Below are 19,374 nucleotides of genomic sequence, written 5' to 3'. Positions count from 1 at the left end.
AAGGAAAGTCCTTCATCTCAGTGCACACACACACACACACACACACCGACACACACACATACACACACACACACACACACACACACACACACACACACACACACACAGTAGTCTGTCTCCTTGCTGAAGGAGCTATGAACTATTGTGTCTTTTAGTTTCTTCTAGATTATTGAATTAAAATTAAATTGAATTGGCTTCAGCACTTTCTCAATATTTTTTAGATTATTATTATTATCATTATTACTACTACTGTTGTTATTATTAGAAATATTATTATTATTATAATGATATTGTATTATTAATATATTAATAATAACATTATTATATTGTATTTTTTCCATTATACTAATAGCAGAATTTTACTTAAACAATTCGATTTTAAACGTTATTATGAATACTATCATTATATTATTTCCAGATTTTCTTTAGAGGACAGTTTCTGTGCACCTGACATGCAGGCCTGAGGTAAATATTCCACCAGACTGGCAGAATTAATCACAAGTCTCCACATCCCACAAAGGCTCCATTGAGCTGAACGGGCTATATGGACAAACTGGAGCAGCGCCTGAGCCTCTATAAGGGAGAGAGAGGTTACTGACCTGATCCACAGTTAAATCCGACATGTGAAGGGACATCCAGCCCGCAGCAGACACCAAGAGAGCTTTACGCAGCACGGAGGAATGGCCGGGGCTGTAGCCTCTATGCGCATCTCATCAGGAAAACTCACTTTGGGCCCATGCAGGACATTATTTCACTCACACTTATTTAGTGTGTGGAGCTGAATCAGGGTGTGTTAGAGCACGCAGGCTTATCACCCGTGTCATTCTGCTGTGCTTGGGCTGCGTGTGGCACGGTGACAAGGGGGGAAGTCACAGTAGGTTTGGTGACGGTGCATGGGAGCGCACTGGGCTGCAGACTGAGGCCAGTTGCTGGGGATGTACTATTTGATCAATTGAGCCGAGGGTTTCGGCAAGAAGAGGTAAATGTGCACAGGCTAAGTGGACGTACTCCACTTGGAGAGCCTATCGCTCTGTGTTTACCTGTTTACTTTCACAGGTAGTTCAAACAGGCCGCGTGCCTTTTCACTCTGACAGTGGCCAGTATGCAGACTGTTGTTGCAGAGCGGGGCGAGTTAACGGGACCAGCACCGGGAACTGTTTACAGCCCAGTAAATCTGATCAGAATGCGTTCAGGCTGAAATCATGTACAATAATGCAGAATTAATTTGGTGTAAAAATAGATGCCAGATTTTGAGTTGTGTTTTTTTACAGGATGAAGATGGCATAATTATAATAATTATATGTATTTTTATTATCATTATTATTATTATTATTATTATTATTATAATTACTATTATTAAATTATAATTATTATATAATAAATGTATGTTATATTAATAATTATTTTATTCTTATTTGTATTATTGTATATATATCCCATTATTTTTGTGTTATTTTCTTAATTATTAAGTGGTAAAAATAAATAATAAAAAAAGATATCCCGTTTTTAACAAACTTTAAAAGTTAAATTATGGTTGCAAATATGTTTCCAGTGCTTTTCCCTCTCCGTGGGTAAATCACCCTCAATCCTCTGTGTGTCTGCTGTGAAATGTGTGTGTGTTGGGGGTGTTAAACCAGAGAGAAGATGGGAGTAAAGAAGGGCCTCTGAGCTGCAGATGCATCAGGATTTAAAGGACAATACGGGGCGCAGGGCTGCTGCTTCCCATCACCCGCCTTATTTGAGTTCAGCTGACACTAAATCTGCAGATCTGACTGGAAAACGATGCATTATAATAGTGTTTCTCTTTTGACTTTTTGTGCGTAAAAGTGCAAAGTACGCACAAACCCTTTTTATGTGATATATAATTATGCTATCACCAGTTTCGCCAGTGCTCCCATTTTAATATTATAAGCAACAGAGCTGACTGGCTCATTATTAAAGCTCGTTACATTTTTTTTCTGATCCCCAGCTTTGCAATCAAACGTACAGCAGAATGGACTCATCCAAAAACAATTAATTTTTCGGATGAACCCCAAAAAACGGGCCCCGTCTGATTAATTATAATTCCCTCCTAAAAATTCATGCCCACGATTGTTCCCAAATAAGTGAAGAAAGAGCTTTTTATATTCTTGATTAAATAAATCTTTCGATTGAATGCACAAATAAGAATGCCGCAGGAGAATCCATAATAATGCTGATCATTCCCTCCTTTAATCGCTGAATTTCAGCGTGTTTGGATGCCTCAGGCAGGGAGTTAGTCTTTGATAAAGGTAACCCCTTCTGCCTCAGGGTGCACATGATAAATGTACAGAGTGACAAGACCGATTTCCTCCCTCTATGATTAAAAGCCTATATATGATATGCAGGTAAAGCGGGTCCGGTTTATTTATTATGGGGGCTAAGCCATGGCCCGGGGAGACTTGGCTTCAGGGTAGAAATCATTTTGGGATTTTTTTCTTTTTAACAGAAATCCAGCCACCTTTCCCTCCCGGGCAAAAGTCTTTATTCGTCTCCTTCCCTCTAATGATTAAACATGTCACGGCGAGATTATAGCACTGCGCCCATGGCCCGAGGAGATGCCTTCATTTGTTAAACCACCAGTTTATTTGTAACGCTGAATTTCATGCCACACTGTGCCATTCGCCTTAATCTTTTTTTCCTGTGTAAGACGAATTGCTTAAAAAGGGGGTTTATTATTTTTTAATCACTTCCCATTTTCAGTATCGCGCTGACATTGGCAGGGGAGGAGGGGGAAATGGCTTAAGTCTCTGGGACTTCTTCAGATAAATAAAAAAAAGAATAAGCGGTGATTATTTGTAAATGTGTAGAACAGATTTATGAATAAATAAATACATAAGCAAACAAATAAATAAATAAATCATCCTCTTCAGGAGAACCTGATCTGCCCCGCTCTAGATGACACAAGTACAGACAAGTTGTCCTCCTTGTTAGGCAGCCTGTGTGTGAGTGCAGTAATAACATTAACAGCTGTTGACATCTGTAGAGCTCTAGCGGTCTCTACCGGCACATTTAAGAAACAACAGGGGGTGCGCATTGTGTGAACCCAATTAAACAACTTATATTAGCCAATAATGCTAGGGATATAAGCAGTGGAATTAAACACATGCTATGTTATAGGTTTTTTTTGATACTTCATCTGCAAATTATCTTCATCCATGATCATTTTACATTAAGATACACAAATGTTCTCTGTGAATGAAGTGTGGCTGGTGTGAGCGCGTAATTTATGTAGGCTGTGTGTGTTGGTGCATCTTCTGAAAACTTCTCAGATTAGTTTAATATTTTATATATTTCCAAATAATAAGGAGATGAATTCACTCTCAGTGCACAGATAATGTCCAAGTAACCAATGTGAGTGCGTATGGTCACCAACTACTGTAGGCTTAAATGCGCACAGGCCTAAACTCTGAATAATCTATTTGAAACAGTTTTTAATATAAGATCAGGCCAGTCAAGGACCAAGCAGCGCGTAATAAAGTAGGTAAAAGAAAATAAGCAGGCTGCAAAAAAAATAATGTATCCAAACTGACTGCTTACCTATACTGGAGGGGCTGAATGTGTTGCCAGCGTTAAGACAGCGCGCAGAGTTAATGAAATATCTCCAAATGGGAGTCAGGAGTGCGTGCAGAGATAAGCCTGATGTGGTTTATATACCCAGAAAGCAAGTGCTCCTCTTCTCATATTGTCCAAGAGCGTTTGCATAGCTGGCCAAGTGGCTCTGCTCTTGCTGACTGGCTAACATTGCATGGTGTTTGTTTTCCCCCCTTGCTATGACGTGAGGAAAAATATTGGCCATATGTTCATCGGCAATAAATTGGTCTTGAGCGCAAACACAGCTCCGTGCGCACCGTGCTTTTAACCCCGCACTGCGAGTTTGACTCTCTTTGGGATGTTTTTGGGGACACGAAACTATCCGCAGTATAATAAGTGATAATGTTACAACAGGCTGTTTGAGAGATAAGTGTACGCCTATGGAAGAGCTGCCGGTTGATCTTTATACTGCCACCTATTATTTCCCCCCCACACACAGGGCTCTCTAATAAATCGCTTGGTAACCAAGAAGCAGCGCTGTCCAAAGAGCAGATGTGGCATGTTATCCACGCCACAGTTGCGTTTACATTAGATACCCCCTGATACAATGATTGATAACCAAGGTCACAGTGATTCACAATGATTCGGGCATCTCCCATGAGGCGGACTACTAACGCCTAATGTTTGCGACATGGATCCACATGTGTCGACACTGGAGGCACCAGCAACTGTGTGAGCTGAGGCCACGTTAGTAACGCGCAGGCTGAGGCACAAAATTACTGTTAGAAATTACAAAAATCTCTGCACAGGCGCATCTAAAGGCGCAAAATAACAAAAACTAATAATAAATAATTATAATAATTATTAATATGTGTATGTTTGTGTGTGTATGCATAACATAGATCTGTCTTTAAGCCACACATTAAAAAAAATATATTTTACATGTTTGTTTTAGGATCATTTATACCATGTAATATACTTTTAGACATAGTTTAAAATGTAATATAATTAAAATTCATAAATTTATAAATAAAAAATAAAATTCACAGTTTGTGTCATATACATGTATTACTAGAAATAAATAACTGGATTTTTCTTTTTCTTTATTCAACATTTCTTTAAGATAAAATCTGTATAAAACACAATATATTATAGTAAATAAATATGTGTTGATTGTGCAACAATGAAAGGCTACAGGCTTATGTAGATAATATAAGGAATATGTGTTCAAAGAAAAAAATGCAAAACATTTAATTTCCTCTTTTCCATCTTATTTTCCTCCAACACGAGTGGTTAAACACAAAAGAACTATTTTTTATTGTGTAGCTGTCCTTATAAAAGTGTCTCCAGCTCATTTATTTACACCTGTTGCACGCACACTATAGAAAAACTCCTCTCCTGTATCAAAGACTGTGAGAATATGTGCTCGGTGTAAACATGATGATAGTAATTGTTGGGGAAGAAAACAGGCAAACACCAGTTGTGCTATTATGACACCTCAGGAGGGGGGGGAGGGAGGTGGATGACTTAAATCAAGACAATGATTTTATTGTGGGCAGTGTGGAATCTATGCATGATAATAATGGTGTTGCCTAGTAGTGCAGGAGCGACCATCAATCAATAGAGAATACATTACTGATGGGTTTTTTGTGCAGAGCCACTTTGCTGATGAAAGACAGAGATTATCCTTGCTGCCATCGCTGCGCTCAAGAGTATTGCTAAGATGCGGAGAATACAAATAAATAAATTGGCCTCATACCTCGTTTGAAATTCCACATTAAGGCAAAGTAGTTAGTTAGAGTTGGAATGTATTCATGAGGTGCAGACGAATGAGAGAAAGCTTTCCACTCAGCCGCTCTGTGAATACTCTTGTGCCTGTTTGAGATTTGCCACAAGTGCTCTGGGTGCTAAATACAAGGTCTCCTGAAAAGGATGGGTAAGATAGGCCCTGGCGGTCAAGCTATTATCAATCCCTGGCCTAAAGCTTGATGACTAACATACTTCAGATGTAGTTAACAGCGGCGTAAGGACACTGATGGCACTGGCATTCTGAAATCAATCAGTTCAAGTTTTAATGTATCGACCACTCAAGAGAGGGAGAGCTTCGCCACACACAAATGCCACAGAGGCTGGGCTTGATTTTCATGGAAGATACACTTTGAAAAAAAAAGTTTGATTAAACCTGAGGGTCTCACTTGTGCTGGTTGAGACGGATGATAGTCAGTCCTATCAATGTGGAAAGGCTTAGCAAATTTTTTTCCCTCACTTAGAGAGGTTTAGCATTTGATCAGTAAGGCCCTTTAGTGTTAAGGCGAGTGAATGGGTGTTTTTAGCCCTTCAAGAGATGTGAAGCAAAGTAAGAGGAGATGAGCTGTTTTCCAACAAAGTGCCCATTTCTCACACAAGGCTGAATATTAACATTTCTTAAATGACAACAGTGCATTGTGGATTTGAGGAGTTTTGGAGTGTAGGGCGATCAGCCTCAACATTTGTGCCCTGTTATATTAAGCACTGAAGTTGAGAAGAAGAAGGGAGGGAACAACTAGTGTGAACGTGGTGAGCTGTGTCAGAGAATAAAAAGTTCCTTTAGAGCACTCATGAATCGCCTGGTATTTCCATTAAAATGTCAGATTTATGGATTGCATGGAATGGTTTTGTGAGCATTACTTGACACGAATAACTTTAGGTGTGAATACTTCTTTTCCAGTGCTAAGCATCTGGTGCAAGGCCAGCGCTTGGCCTTGGAGAGCCATATAGCTGTTTGTAAACCCTGCTGCCGAGGCTAAGGGCCAAAAACACAGTACTTAGCGGATACATTCTGGAAGCATTTTAGCCTCTGTGGCATGTGGGTACAAAACAAACGGCCCCAGTCAAGGTCACACGCTTGAAAAGCTCCGAGCTTCAAATAATAATGAAGAATTGACCCCATCAAACTTTTCACTTAACTATATGTCGATAGAGTCAGGTACCATCAGGCAAGACAGCTGATATCCACACAGCAAGAGGGAGAACTTCTCCCTCCCACGTGATGAATTACTGTGAACTAATTGTGAGGCAAGCACAGTGAGGCTGTTATCTTCTTCTATAGCCGGGGGTATGAAAGGTATATAGGTCTCGAGTAATAAGCAAGAAGGTCACCTGACAGGATCACTTCCATCACTCTGGACAATAGCCATCATCCAAGGTGAGCCCGAAGAGCTGTATCAAGTCACAGTTGTGACCACTTCAACAGTAAAATGCTTTCTTCCCTTGGAGAGGTCTTTGAGCAGGCTGGAGAACCAAATCATGTGGTAAATAAATAAATAAAAACAACCTCAAAGTGAAGAGTAGCACGACTAGAAATGGAAGGGTTGCTTCTCAAGGTAGCTGATTGATTCCAGAGTGAATCTGAAGAAGAAGATGAAGAAAAAAGACAAGAACTCAAGAATTGCAGAGGGCAATAATTAGGTTGCTTTAGTCTTTCAAGACCTCTTCCATCTTCTGAAACAATAAATGGTAGCAAGAGTCAAGGACAGATCATTGCAGTATGGGCGAGCTCGGCCTTGCCTTCGCTCCAGCTGCACAGAGCAAAGACTCAAAGGCTTTGCAAGGATATCGACTGTTACCTTCAGCAGTATGTCCATAGTGAAGTAGGGAAGGAAGAATATAACTCTTGTATTTGAATGGTGCTGCATGGACAAAACACGTTGAATCAGGAGGAGGCATGTCTCAAGGACAGGTTTTTTTTGTTGTTGTTTTTTTTTACAAATGTATCTTGCTGAAAAAAAAATGTATGTAAGATCTCTGTGGCAGAATCTATTCAGGAAAGCGTACATTTTATCAGATGTACAAAACGGAGGGCAAATTATTCTTAATGTTGGATCTTTCTTTAGAGAGAAAACTCAACATGTTCTTCAAAGAGATACAACAAGCGACAAATCAGAAGCAGGAATTATCACGGTAATGTTGATTCAGTGACATTTGGCTGTTCAGCCACTTTACCTTGAGAACCTAACAGAGGAAGCTAATATCATATACATCATATCACAATATAAATACACGGACCCTTTAACCCGCTGTTCTCTGCAGCACTGTAGCTCAATGCAGCATTGGGAATACATCTGAGAACTTTAAGATGTCTTTATGGTTTCTGTGAAGATGTTTGACAAAAGATTTAAAGATTTGTTTAGTAGTAGTGAAGTCTGTATTCAACTCTTTTAATTCATGTAGAGGGTGCAGTGTGGTGTCACTTCAAGGCTCCATTGAAAAATCATCATTTGCATTGAGAGCTGAAGAAAGCAATTTGATGTTTAATGTCTGAATAATCTTTTGAATGATTCACATGCATCAACCCGGGGCCTTAAAATAAACAGAGAGTACTACAAATTAATTCATGGATTATTGTGGAAGTTTAGTTGTTGAGTTCAAAACACTGATGGTAGCAACTACATAGTTTCACGTGCTAATATACATGCAGAAGGTGAAAAATGATGCCATGTTTTTGCAGAGATATTGCATCTTTAACAGGAGACATACAGAAGATGGACCAGTTTATTGTCCAAACACCCTTATTGCATGAAGATTTTTTTTTGTCCGATGTTTGGGAGCAAAAGAGCACATTATGGATGCACTATGTGGATTTTTTTCAGCTGATACGATAACTGATAATTAACTGCTTCTCATGGCCGATACCAATATAGTAACTGATACATTTTTAAATTTTTCAAAGAAGTTTATTACCTGCAGTTTATGCATACGAAGGTAAAAAAAAAAAGGCTCAGGTGTATGATTTGATATCCCACGACTTTGACATACCCAAATCTAACTTACACCGCTATTGTTAGCACACAAAATAAACATTTCCGACTCATTTATTTCTGCTTTTGAACTACATAAAAAAGATTCAAAAACAAAAAACAAAAGCTTTTATAGAGCATTTTGTCGAAGAATTCAAATAAAATATTTGACATAGTCTGTCCAATCAGACTTGTCCTTGTCTTAAATAGTCTATACTTGTTTATTGGCGGATCGCAAACCAACTTTAAAAGGTGCATACCGCCACCTATTGTATCGGAGTTAAGTTAAAGAAAACAATCTGGCTGCTTGTTATAGGATGATAATTCATCAGCTATAATTTCATTATTGGAATAATACATAATAACATAAATTTCCTATTATCTGCCAATAATTAATCAGTACCAATATGAAGCATACATCCCTAGATGACATTATAATAATGGCAATATGGCAACCCTTATATCCAGTATCCAAACCCATATCGAAGAACTAATAATTTGTAAACCATGCTCCATATTCACCCTATCTTTTTAAAACTACTTCCAACTCACTTTTACAACAGGTATACACTTAATCATACTTACTCATTAATGAATGAGTAGCCAATGAAATCAAAGTGAGATTAAATATTATCGATTTCTAAGGGGAACTGGAACCAAGGCTGTCATGATGATAAATGATTTCTATAAAAGATAGCAAGTTATTCAAAACATGTTTTTAACCACCATCAAGTGATTCTTAACTATTTTACTTAATAAAAACACAGAGGTTAAGGATTTCTTCTTATAGCTCACACTATGCAGCTCTTTGAGGGGGAAAATTTCCACATTAATGCTGGTTCCACAATGCCGAGCAGAAATACACGTGCTTGGCTTCAAATCGCACTAAAATAGGTAATTACACTAATAATGACCAGTATTACATAGTGAAGGCCAAGCTTTGCTGTGAGTAGGTGTGTGTATAGTTGAATATGGAGCAGTGTACGTGTGTGTGCATGCTTATCACTGCGGGAGTTTGTGTGTGTGCGTCTGCATGTGTGCAAGGAAAGTCCCTATTGGAGTACGGTGAACATCCCATCAGGATATGTAACCTAAACAGCACAATGGAGAGAAACAGAAGTGCTTAGGGGCATGAAACACTCACCTTGAACCAGGCTGCTCCTTGCAGACACAAGGATTACCCATCTGCACATTTTTGAAGCCTTTTGATTAACAATGTGTCCAAAATGAAAGCCGAAAAGGAGAAAACACAATTTAGTAATTTCAATGAGCTGTCTGCAGATGGGTTGCCAACATATTTGGATAATTAACGTGTAGATATTTTCTTTATACTGGGCCACGATGGCAATTAACATGTTTTGTGGAGAGGTGAAAACTTTTTTCGAGGCAGTGAAGATGGATGGAAATGCATTAGAGGAGGTCACGAAAATGGGCTTCCATTCTTTGTGCTAAAAGGATGCTTTTATATGGTGATAGCAATTGAGGAATAAAACCCCAAGGGCAAATAAATGATAAAGAACTCATCCTTAATTGGCAATCTTTTTGGTTCATATAAATACCACTCCAAATTTCCAATCCACATTTCCATTGACTGCATGGCAAGTCTCTCTTGAACTAGAATTATGAAAGGCAAAAGGAGCCACAATGCCGACCAAAAAGGACAACTCCATCTCTCAGCAAGCCAAAGGTTTACAAATTGCCCACTCTCTGTTCACCATGATACTATGCAATTCAATGAGAACAGTAATTGCCTGAAAATAGTTTAAAAGATACATACTGCAGTTTTAGAGAAACCTTCACTCGGGAAACTGAATGAATGTTCCGTTGCTTATTTGAATAAATTTGAATTGAAACACGAATAAGTGCTTCCTGACTCAAAAAAGGACAAGCTGCGATGATGTCTAAACTCAACACCAAGTTGGAAATCCTCAACACACTGTGTGATTGCCTTTAAATATGCTAATCTGTTAGAGTTTGAGCTGTATTTTCATAGGTGCCTTTTCAGACATTTACTTCTTGACTCAGTTTGGCTGTGCAGTTTGTTTATGCAGCAGCTGAGGTGGTGTTTGTGTGCAAGCCATGGCCAGGGACTTCACTGGGTAAACCTCTCTCTGTCGCCACCTAATGGCAACAGTGTGTGTTCATTCTGAGCTCTGGAGCCCCAGCTGAGGAAAAGTGTGCACCAACACATCCTCCCTCTCTCAGGTAATTATGTCTTTTATGTAGGAGACACATACAGCTACTTTAACATTGGATATCCAGCCGTCCTAATGGGCCATTATTCAAATAAATGGGGGAAACACTGTGGGGTTGGTGACCCCCTCCGTGCGACAGGGCCCTCCATCCAGGCACACCTGCTGAGACAAGGTAACGTTTATCACTGACACCTTCGCAGGACAGAAACAAAATGGCAGGCGGGGTCAGCGGTGAGGAGCACACCGGGCCTGTCATACTGCAAACATATCCATTTGGTACGGCTCTACTCTTGTGGTTGCCAGGCTACTGCCTAATATATGGTGACTGAGTGTGCGTCAGGAAAACAGAAGTAAGATGTTGACTTTGAGATAAGTACCTCTTCAAATTAAACAGCACCATCACATTGCATTCAAAATAACATTTCCAAAGGTCAACTTTAAATGGTCCCCATTTGGCAAAAAAAAATCCCTGTGTTCTTCAACTCACTAAATCGTCAAATTTGCATACCAGTTATGTTAGTTAGTGCCTTTTAATTATTTATGTTTTAATTACACGGAATGAAGGGGATAATATCACTGTACGGTAGTTTTGTGGCGTGTGTGCCCCTGTCGTCGGAACACTCGGATGTCTCCTTATTAAAGTACACAAAAAGATAATTATGTCCGGCTCTGTCTAAACATTGCCATGGTGCCGCACTAGAGAATCATCGCTGAATTGGACACAGGAGAGGGTTAGACCTCTTATGATTAATGTGCTTGGTCACACGCACTCAGGATTGGTAAAGGCATGTCAACTCCCTCTTTCTCCCGCTCTCCTCGAGAGTCAAGGGTCGGCAAAATTGTTTTGATGGCACTGATTGTCACATCAGCCAGACTTATCATGCAGTGGGCTCACCTATGGACACCCGAGCGCTAAGCCTGCAGCTGAAGAGACACACCCTCTCCCCAAAAACCACATGAGTGCATCCATTGGGAATCAACAAAGGCGCAGAGCGTTGAATATGCATATATAGTTAGAATCCACATATGTAGACGGACATGGTATGCTGATATATATATATATATATATATATATGTGTGTGTGTCATGGTTGGGGTACGTCAATGTAAACATATATAAATGGTTGGGGTCAGTGATGTGAGGAAGGAGAGCATTTACAAGGCTCGTTCCCACCAGCTCTCCCACGAAACAGCCATCACCTGGAAGGGTCTTGCTGAATAGAGTTGCTGATGTCATTGGAGAGATGGTATTGATTGACCAAGGGCCACCAAAGGCCAATGCAATTAAGAGACAAGAAAACATACAGCGTTAAAGCCTGTGTAAATAAAGGGACTCTGCAGTGGGGCCAGACAAAGGCCAGTCCAGGCCCCATTCAGGAGCCCCTTGTCCACCGTTGGCCTGGGGTCTTCTCCAAGGACTGAGGGTCTGGGTGGGAGGCCTGGGGGAGGTGGCAAAGAAGAGAGAGGCAGTGTGTGGGTGTCCGGAGGGATAAGGAGAGTAGGGAGGTTGCTAGGTTGTCCCTGAGAGGTTGACGAGAGCATAGCCCTCCCTGTGTCCGGAACTATCAGGTGATCACGGATGATCTGCATCTCAAGGAGGGGGCTGTTGAGAGGAAGAAGCTGTATTTTTATAGGCTTCTGCATGGTTTGTTTTGCTGTCCTTATTACTCGCTTCCTTCCCCTTTCTCTCTCGCCCTCGTCCGAGTATACTGTAGAGTAAATCATTCATAGCAAATTAGACACTATGATTTTGGATCTAATGCATGATTGAGTCAATCATTTTCCTCTATTATTTTGATGTTCGGTAAGCGATACTATCTGCAGATACATAATCATCATTATTGTGTTTCTAAATCATTGCGGACACATTGCGCATTGTATTCGAGGCACTGAGGCACTGAGGGAGTTTCAGACACATGGGTCCCAACAGGAATTTCTGAACATTGTCCACTGTTACACCTTGTGCATTTATAGTACAGGTGATGGTGTTTTAAACAAATATTTCAGCAGGCTACAATGTTTCTCCAGACTGTATCCACAAAAAAAACACAAGAATCAAGAACCAACAAGAAGAAGTTTAAGCCATGCTAGCGGCTCTGTGAGACTATGCTCGAGCTTCATGCGAACAATGATGATGCTAAAATGCTGATGTTTAGCAGATATAATGTTCACTATCATGGTCACTATCAAAGTCTATGCAGACACATAGGGAGAAAAAAGAAATTGCAGAACAAGGTGAAACAGTGGACAAACATGAGAGATGGTATCATTTTTTTACAGGTTACAATGAAATATATTTTTCCGGACTGTATATCCAAGAAAAAGGTCAGGGGCCAACTGGACTAAGAGACTACAGCCATGCTAGCAGCCTTGTGAGGCTGTACTCGAGTTAATGCTACTGTCAGCATGCTAATATGCAGACGATGATGATACTAACATGCTGGTGTTCAGCAGGTATTAGAGCTTTTCTACAATAAATATTCTTGCCCTGAATGAAGAGTTGACCCTAGGTTAAGACTTTTTAACCTAAGACCAAGGCTATATGTTTCACACAGCTTCTTCTACTAGCCCTGGGTTAAATGTCTGTTGCAACATGTGACTAATGTTTACATTCTCAAATGACATTGTTACCATAGCCCCATCTTATGTTGGCAAATTTTCGCCCACAATTTGGTAAATTTTTCAGGGGATAACCATGCAAACTCTACTTGTATACGGTAATCGCCCGCTTTGGAATGTGGCCGGATTGTGCCAGTGATAAACTTCACCATCAAAGTTTAGGGTGCTAGTATGCTAACATTTAAGCAGCACTCATCACAAAGTACAGCTGTGGCTGATGGTAATGTCATTCATTCTGCACGAGTTTGATCAGAAACCAAAGTATTATTCATGTTTAAAATGCTAACCTGATTTTGACAGATGTTTGCACCAGTCCATCTAGTAGATGTTGCGATATTTCACAGGATGAGTGAAAATTTTTGACGAATAAAGTCAGAGATCATTGTAGTCATTGTGATTCATCCTCTGGGCAACAACTCTAATTTCATGGCAAGTCCTATAATAATTGTTGGAATATCTTACTAAAAAAGTGTAAAATTGGTAGACGGACTAACCAACAAGCAACATTGCCATCCCTGGAGCCATGCTCAGAGAATCATAACCATCTGTCCCACTACTAATATGGGACCGGAGCTTATATAAATGGCACACATGCCAAAACTATTAGTATTGTCCTAAATGGTACTTTATACAATATTCATTAGTGAGACTGTGGTCTGTGTCAATCTGTGTCAGTGTCAAAGACAATGCTCACATGGACACAACAGACTGCTCAACCCCTCTGTTTGATCCAGCTCTTCTTCTGGCAACAAACAGAGCTGGGGGTCACCTATCCTCACTGTCCTGTGCCCCTGCTGTATCTGCATTGAGGAAACAACAATGGCCTCTACTTCATCTGTCTCCCAGGTGTCAGCGCGAACATGATCCTGGGATAATTTACCTCGCTCCTCATTTCTTGTTCATCAAATGAAGCCTAGTGTCCGCCTGCCCTTAGTCTGATTTACATTTTCTCATTAGCTCCGCACTTTTATCATTCAAATTTGTATGTTGTCGAGGAAAAAAAAACAAAAACGGATGGGCGGATTGATGGGAGATGTTGTTGCCCTTGCTCTCCATGTGCATCAACCTGAGCAACAAAGAAGCGACGGGTAGTTTTTGAGGGTCTGTATTTGTATCGTACGCCGCCTGAGGATGGATTCAGCCGTTGTTGGCCGCAGGTAATATGACTGCATTGCCTTTAAACCCTCTGAATATATCATATATATACACTGCTTCAAGCGACAAATAAATCGGATGACTATGACCTTCTTTTCAATAGCAATAATACAAAACAGCTGTTGAACCCCTTCCTGAAAAAAGCCCTCGTGACTTTTGAGTAGTGTGCCAATGTATAGAAATGGTGGCAGTCATTGTATGTGGCAAATGAAATGTCCTATCTCTCAGTGAAAAGAGCTAGATATTACATTCTCCAGTCCAGTACCAGCATATATACTCTATAGTCCTTGACCATGATTTTAAAGGATTCACCACTTGACCATGGTTTTCTGCACATTCAATAGGCAATGCACATTAGTCCTTCCCTTTGAATGATATGTGTATGTTTACACCTCTGCATCTCAAGGATGCTGCAGCATTAAAAGAACTACATTAATTTACAAAATCAATTATTTTTTCCCCCCAGTTAGCCTTTGTGATACATAACCTAGCTTGTATTGGAGCTTTGGTGTAGCAGTCAGTGTGTTATGTGGTTTAAATTTCAGCAGTCCAGTCCAAACAGCAGCATAAACGATGTTGCCAGTCCCTTCAGAGAACAAGCCGGTAATATATGCTGTGGAAGAAATCATATACGCGCACTAAATCAGGCAAGTTACAGACAGCGAAATGCACCGAGAGTCAGCAATGATGGAAAGGGAAAGTGAGGATTTGATAGGTTCAATCTAAAGAGATGGGGAGCGATTAGATTGGGTGAGGGTGGGTGTCTGGAGACATGGGGGCAATATTCCCAGACATCTTTCTACAATAAATATATTTTTAATTTGTGCTCTTTTATTAACCAGCAAAATCACTTCAAAATGAATAGCACATTATTAAGTCTTCTAGTGGCTCTTACTGTTCTTTATCATGAGTTTGTATCACTGTGCAATTCATCTCCAGCCATTCTTCACGCTAAATATGTTTTATATGAGCCTTCATTTATCATGGCCTGTCAGCTCTTAACTGTATCATTATTCAGTCTAGAGTTATAAATTGGAATCATTAAACGGTTTTTCATATAATCTGATGCAATAACTGCTCTCCCTTTATTGGCTTGTGAAAAGAAAATAGTAAATACAATTGTCTGTCAAGATCTTCGGAGATAGCCGTCTCTCTCAGGCTGAAATGAAATTAGGCCAGCAGTGGAGACAGGATCAATGTCAGCAGATTTGTTCGACTTTCATCGTGGAGGGGACGGGGTTGAGCGGATGAAGGATGGAGAGAAAAGGAAGCTGACACTGCTGAACCCGATGAGGAATGTTGGCTTAGCTGTCAATATTTTTTTTCATACAGTGTCACATCAATCAGAGGTGTCTTTTCAACTTCCCAGTGCAGTTTCGCCGCAGACATTCGTAATAGAGATATTACATTCCCTGAACTCAGCTAAATGTGTGGTCTGTGGAGCTTTTTGTCCGGCATCTGAGACGATTTCATGAAAGGAGGTGAAGTGATTAACAATGACAATGTGGGGTCAAATTTTTCATCACTTGAATCCCATTCTAATCAAAGGGGGACCTTGGCAGCATGAACCATCTCTGTGACAGTCACATACCAAATTCAAACAAGTAGTTAAGCCCAAATTTTGTGGAATTTAAAAAACATTAAAAAATCATCAACAAGCCTTGAAGAAATTATTTCTTGTTTATTGTGACTTCATAACACAGTTGTTTATATCACCAGATTTTTATAAAAACAAATAACCCACTTAAGGTTTAGCAAAATACAATTTAAATGAAAAAAAATTGGTACTTGACTCAAAAACAAAATCGTAAAAGTCTTCAGCGAAGATGCCTGCTGTTTTGACTCATTGTTTTCTCTTTTCTCATCCCGGAAAGAGATGCTGATAAAAGATGTTAAAGCCACTCTGAAGACATGGGTAAAGACTGCCACCCTCTGGCAACCTCACACACTGACCTCCCCTTTTGTTATGGTCATGGTCTGGGGTTATCCTAACACATGTTTAATTCCAGCTTTGAGAGAATTACACAAACAAGTCTAATTTAAAGAATTTTCAAATTGTTATAAATTAGTTTTAAAAAATCTAAATGAGAAAAATGTATGGAATAAGTCAGTTGCTTCCACAGAACAAATGCTCTTGCTGTTCTTTGAGCCTATGCTGCCATCTACTGGACAATACACTGAAGTGACTGTGTGTAATTTGAGATGCAACTCTGAAGCAACTGAGCAGCTTTCAACCTCTCTGCTCTGAATATGAACAGCAAGACTATTAGAAAAATCAAAGCTGTGGTCATATGTGTGTTTTGTGCAGTTTCGGCTGGTATTGTCTTCAATTTGTGTGTGTTTGTGTGTGTAGGGGGGAACAATATGACGCCTGTTATGGGGACATTCATCTGTTTACACAGTCACATTGTCGGGACTCGCCTTCCTCATGGGGACTTTTTAGGGTAAAGATGGATTTAAACATCAGGGTAAGGTTAGGGTGAGGCAAGTAGCGGTGAGGGACAGGCTGAATAAAAGTCTTTAAATTAATTTTAAATTAATAAATATTAGGGTAACGACAGGGTTTAACATCAGAATAAGGTTAAAGTTAGTTAGGGTTAAGGTTAGAGTTATGCAAGTAGCAGTGAGGGATAGAGTCAATGAAAGTCTCCAGGAAATTAATGTTAGTCACTGTAATTTCCTCTAAAGTGATGAAAATGCAACATGTATATATTTGGCTGTGTATTACTCATGTTGTTAGGGACATAAATCTGTTAACACAGTTACATTGTGGGGACTCACCATCCTTACTAGGAAAGAACAAGTCCCCATAATGTAAAGGATTACATTTTAGGACAAAGATTGGGTTTTACTTTTACAGTTAAGTTCATTATTGGTTACATAAGGGTAAGGTTAGAGTTAGGGTTAGGGTTAAAACAAGTAGCGGGGAGCGATTGGGGTCCATGAAAGTCTCCAGAAAATGATTACATTTTAGGATAAAGTATGGATTTAACATTACAGTTATATTTTAAAGTAACAGTTCAGATAAGGTTAGGGTTCGGCAAGTAGCGGTTAGGAATAGTAAAATCTCTCTCCGAGATAAAACACTCAACATTAGAAGAAATTAAAGATTTATTGCTAAATAAAAAGTACACTTTTTTTTAACCTGTAGTGCTATTTATCTATCTAGATTGTTTTGGTGTGATGCTGAGAGTTTGAGATATCAGCTTTAGAGAAGTCTGCCCTTTCCTGATAATAATGGAAGTAGATGGTACATGGCTTGTGGTACTCAAAGTGCCCAAAAAATAAATTTGAAAATCTTAACAGCAATGTCTCATTACAGAAATTACGACCTGGTTAATCAGGATAATCCACAGACCTTGTTTCATGCAGGAACTACATAAGTTAAATAAGGGGTTTTTTGATTGCAGGGTGAGCTTTCCCTTTATAAACAGTGTCCTGCAAGTAAAAGCCCAAGTGAGCAACTTCCTCTTAAGTCCAGACGATGGCGTGTTTGTACCAGGCAGCGCAGACATGCAGGAATGTGAAGTAACGTTGTATGCAAATGCTGAAATTAACGGCAAACAAACAGATCTGACCTGGATGAGCCTCTGCAGCCTTTAATCGCTTATACAGAACAAGTTTTAATAAATGTCAGTAAAGAAGTCAAAAGGGTTTGATTTAAGTGTGTTTGTAAAGAAGCCTATCTTTGATCTGATCATCTAAAGGTAAACACTTTCCCAGCTACGTTTTTCTTTTCCTAGGGAGCGTTCAAGTCCAAGTTTATCTGAAAACTTCTATTGTTTGCAAAATGCCCAGAACTCCAGACTAGGACTCTTTATTTACCCCTTCTGGCCCGTATTTCCACCTGCATGTTGAAGATGTTTATATGTAAACTTCCCTAAAAGAGAGGCAGTTCACTCCAAGGTCTCTGTTCTGTCAATCTGGCGCTAAAGCTCGGTCATGCTCTCTTTATCCCCTCTTTGCCCCCCATATCTCTCTCTCTCCGTCTTTCATAATACTTCACCGTCTATCTCAGTGAGCAGTGTAAAGGAGGTGGAACGTTCTGGACAACAAATTGCTCAGGGTGCTCCGCATGGGACGAATCAGCTAATACACATTTGTGGCAACCGTTTGTGTTTTTTACAGAATCATGTCAAATCTGTACATTTTAAGAATAAAGCTTCTACTTAAATAGCAAACCTAATGTATCATGTGATAATTATGAGCCCCCGCGTTACTCAGTCAGTAGGTTTAAACATAACAAATGAACAAGGAGGAATGTATGGGTGTGATTGGTAATAGTTCATGTTTTGACGAAGGCCTATTCCTACAGGCAGCAGCTGTTGAGTAAGAATGTTTAATACAAACGGATGGAGCGAAAGAGAGTCTTATGGCACACAATGCATCCCATCGGGACGCTTTAAAGGCAAAGAAGGAACCTGAAATAACAAATATGTGCCGCAGTGATTTAGTTTCCTAAACCTTGACATTCTTATTCCTGGAAGGTCCACTGGCTAGACTAGTAACATGCCAGATAGTGCAACCTGGGTAACTTTTAATGCTTTGTTTCACTTAATTATAAAGACAATAATCAAAATATAATTGATTACTCCTTAAAACCTTTATACATAAAATTACTGACATTCCTAGAAAAACTTGGCCTCGTCTGTTGAGGTCTAATTCAATCAGTGGCCTTTTTTCTTCAGTGCAGCTCTGTCTCCAACACTTCAGTCTGCATTTAACAACTTTCTCCAGAGAAAAACGTGGAGCTAAGTCTCGACAGCGCTTACCGATGATGACATGACCGACTGACTACGTGTTCTCAGTCACCCGTGACCCACGCCTCGTAAGACAGGCTGATTCTGCAAACGTGTCATCACTTTGCACCATCTTGTCGACGCTATCGCGGCTATCTGCATTCTCCCGGAGAACTTGATATGACCCAGAGTGCTATGAAGTCAAGGAAAAACGTCTGCAAGTCTGTCAAGTCGCAGGGAATGAAGGGCACAGTGCATTCACAGTGCACAGCTGCCCAGTAAAAGTCATAGGCCACTATTTAAAGGTGTAGCGCCTCAGGAGAGTCAGAGCGATTGCATC

General features: G+C 39.9%; 1 protein-coding gene across 3 annotated transcripts in view; it reads right to left on the bottom strand.

Annotated features, from left to right (window-relative positions):
* Positions 1-19,374, bottom strand: part of nkx2.2a (NK2 homeobox 2a) — an 85,783-nt gene that overhangs the window by 3,616 nt on the left and 62,793 nt on the right. The gene's annotated exons all lie outside the window — the stretch shown is intronic.

Source organism: Centropristis striata, chromosome 16 (assembly GCF_030273125.1).
Source record: "Centropristis striata isolate RG_2023a ecotype Rhode Island chromosome 16, C.striata_1.0, whole genome shotgun sequence".
Lineage (NCBI taxonomy): Eukaryota > Metazoa > Chordata > Actinopteri > Perciformes > Serranidae > Centropristis > Centropristis striata.
The sequence above is the reverse complement of the archived record's forward strand: the minus strand, read 5'-3'. Positions and strand labels throughout refer to the sequence as shown.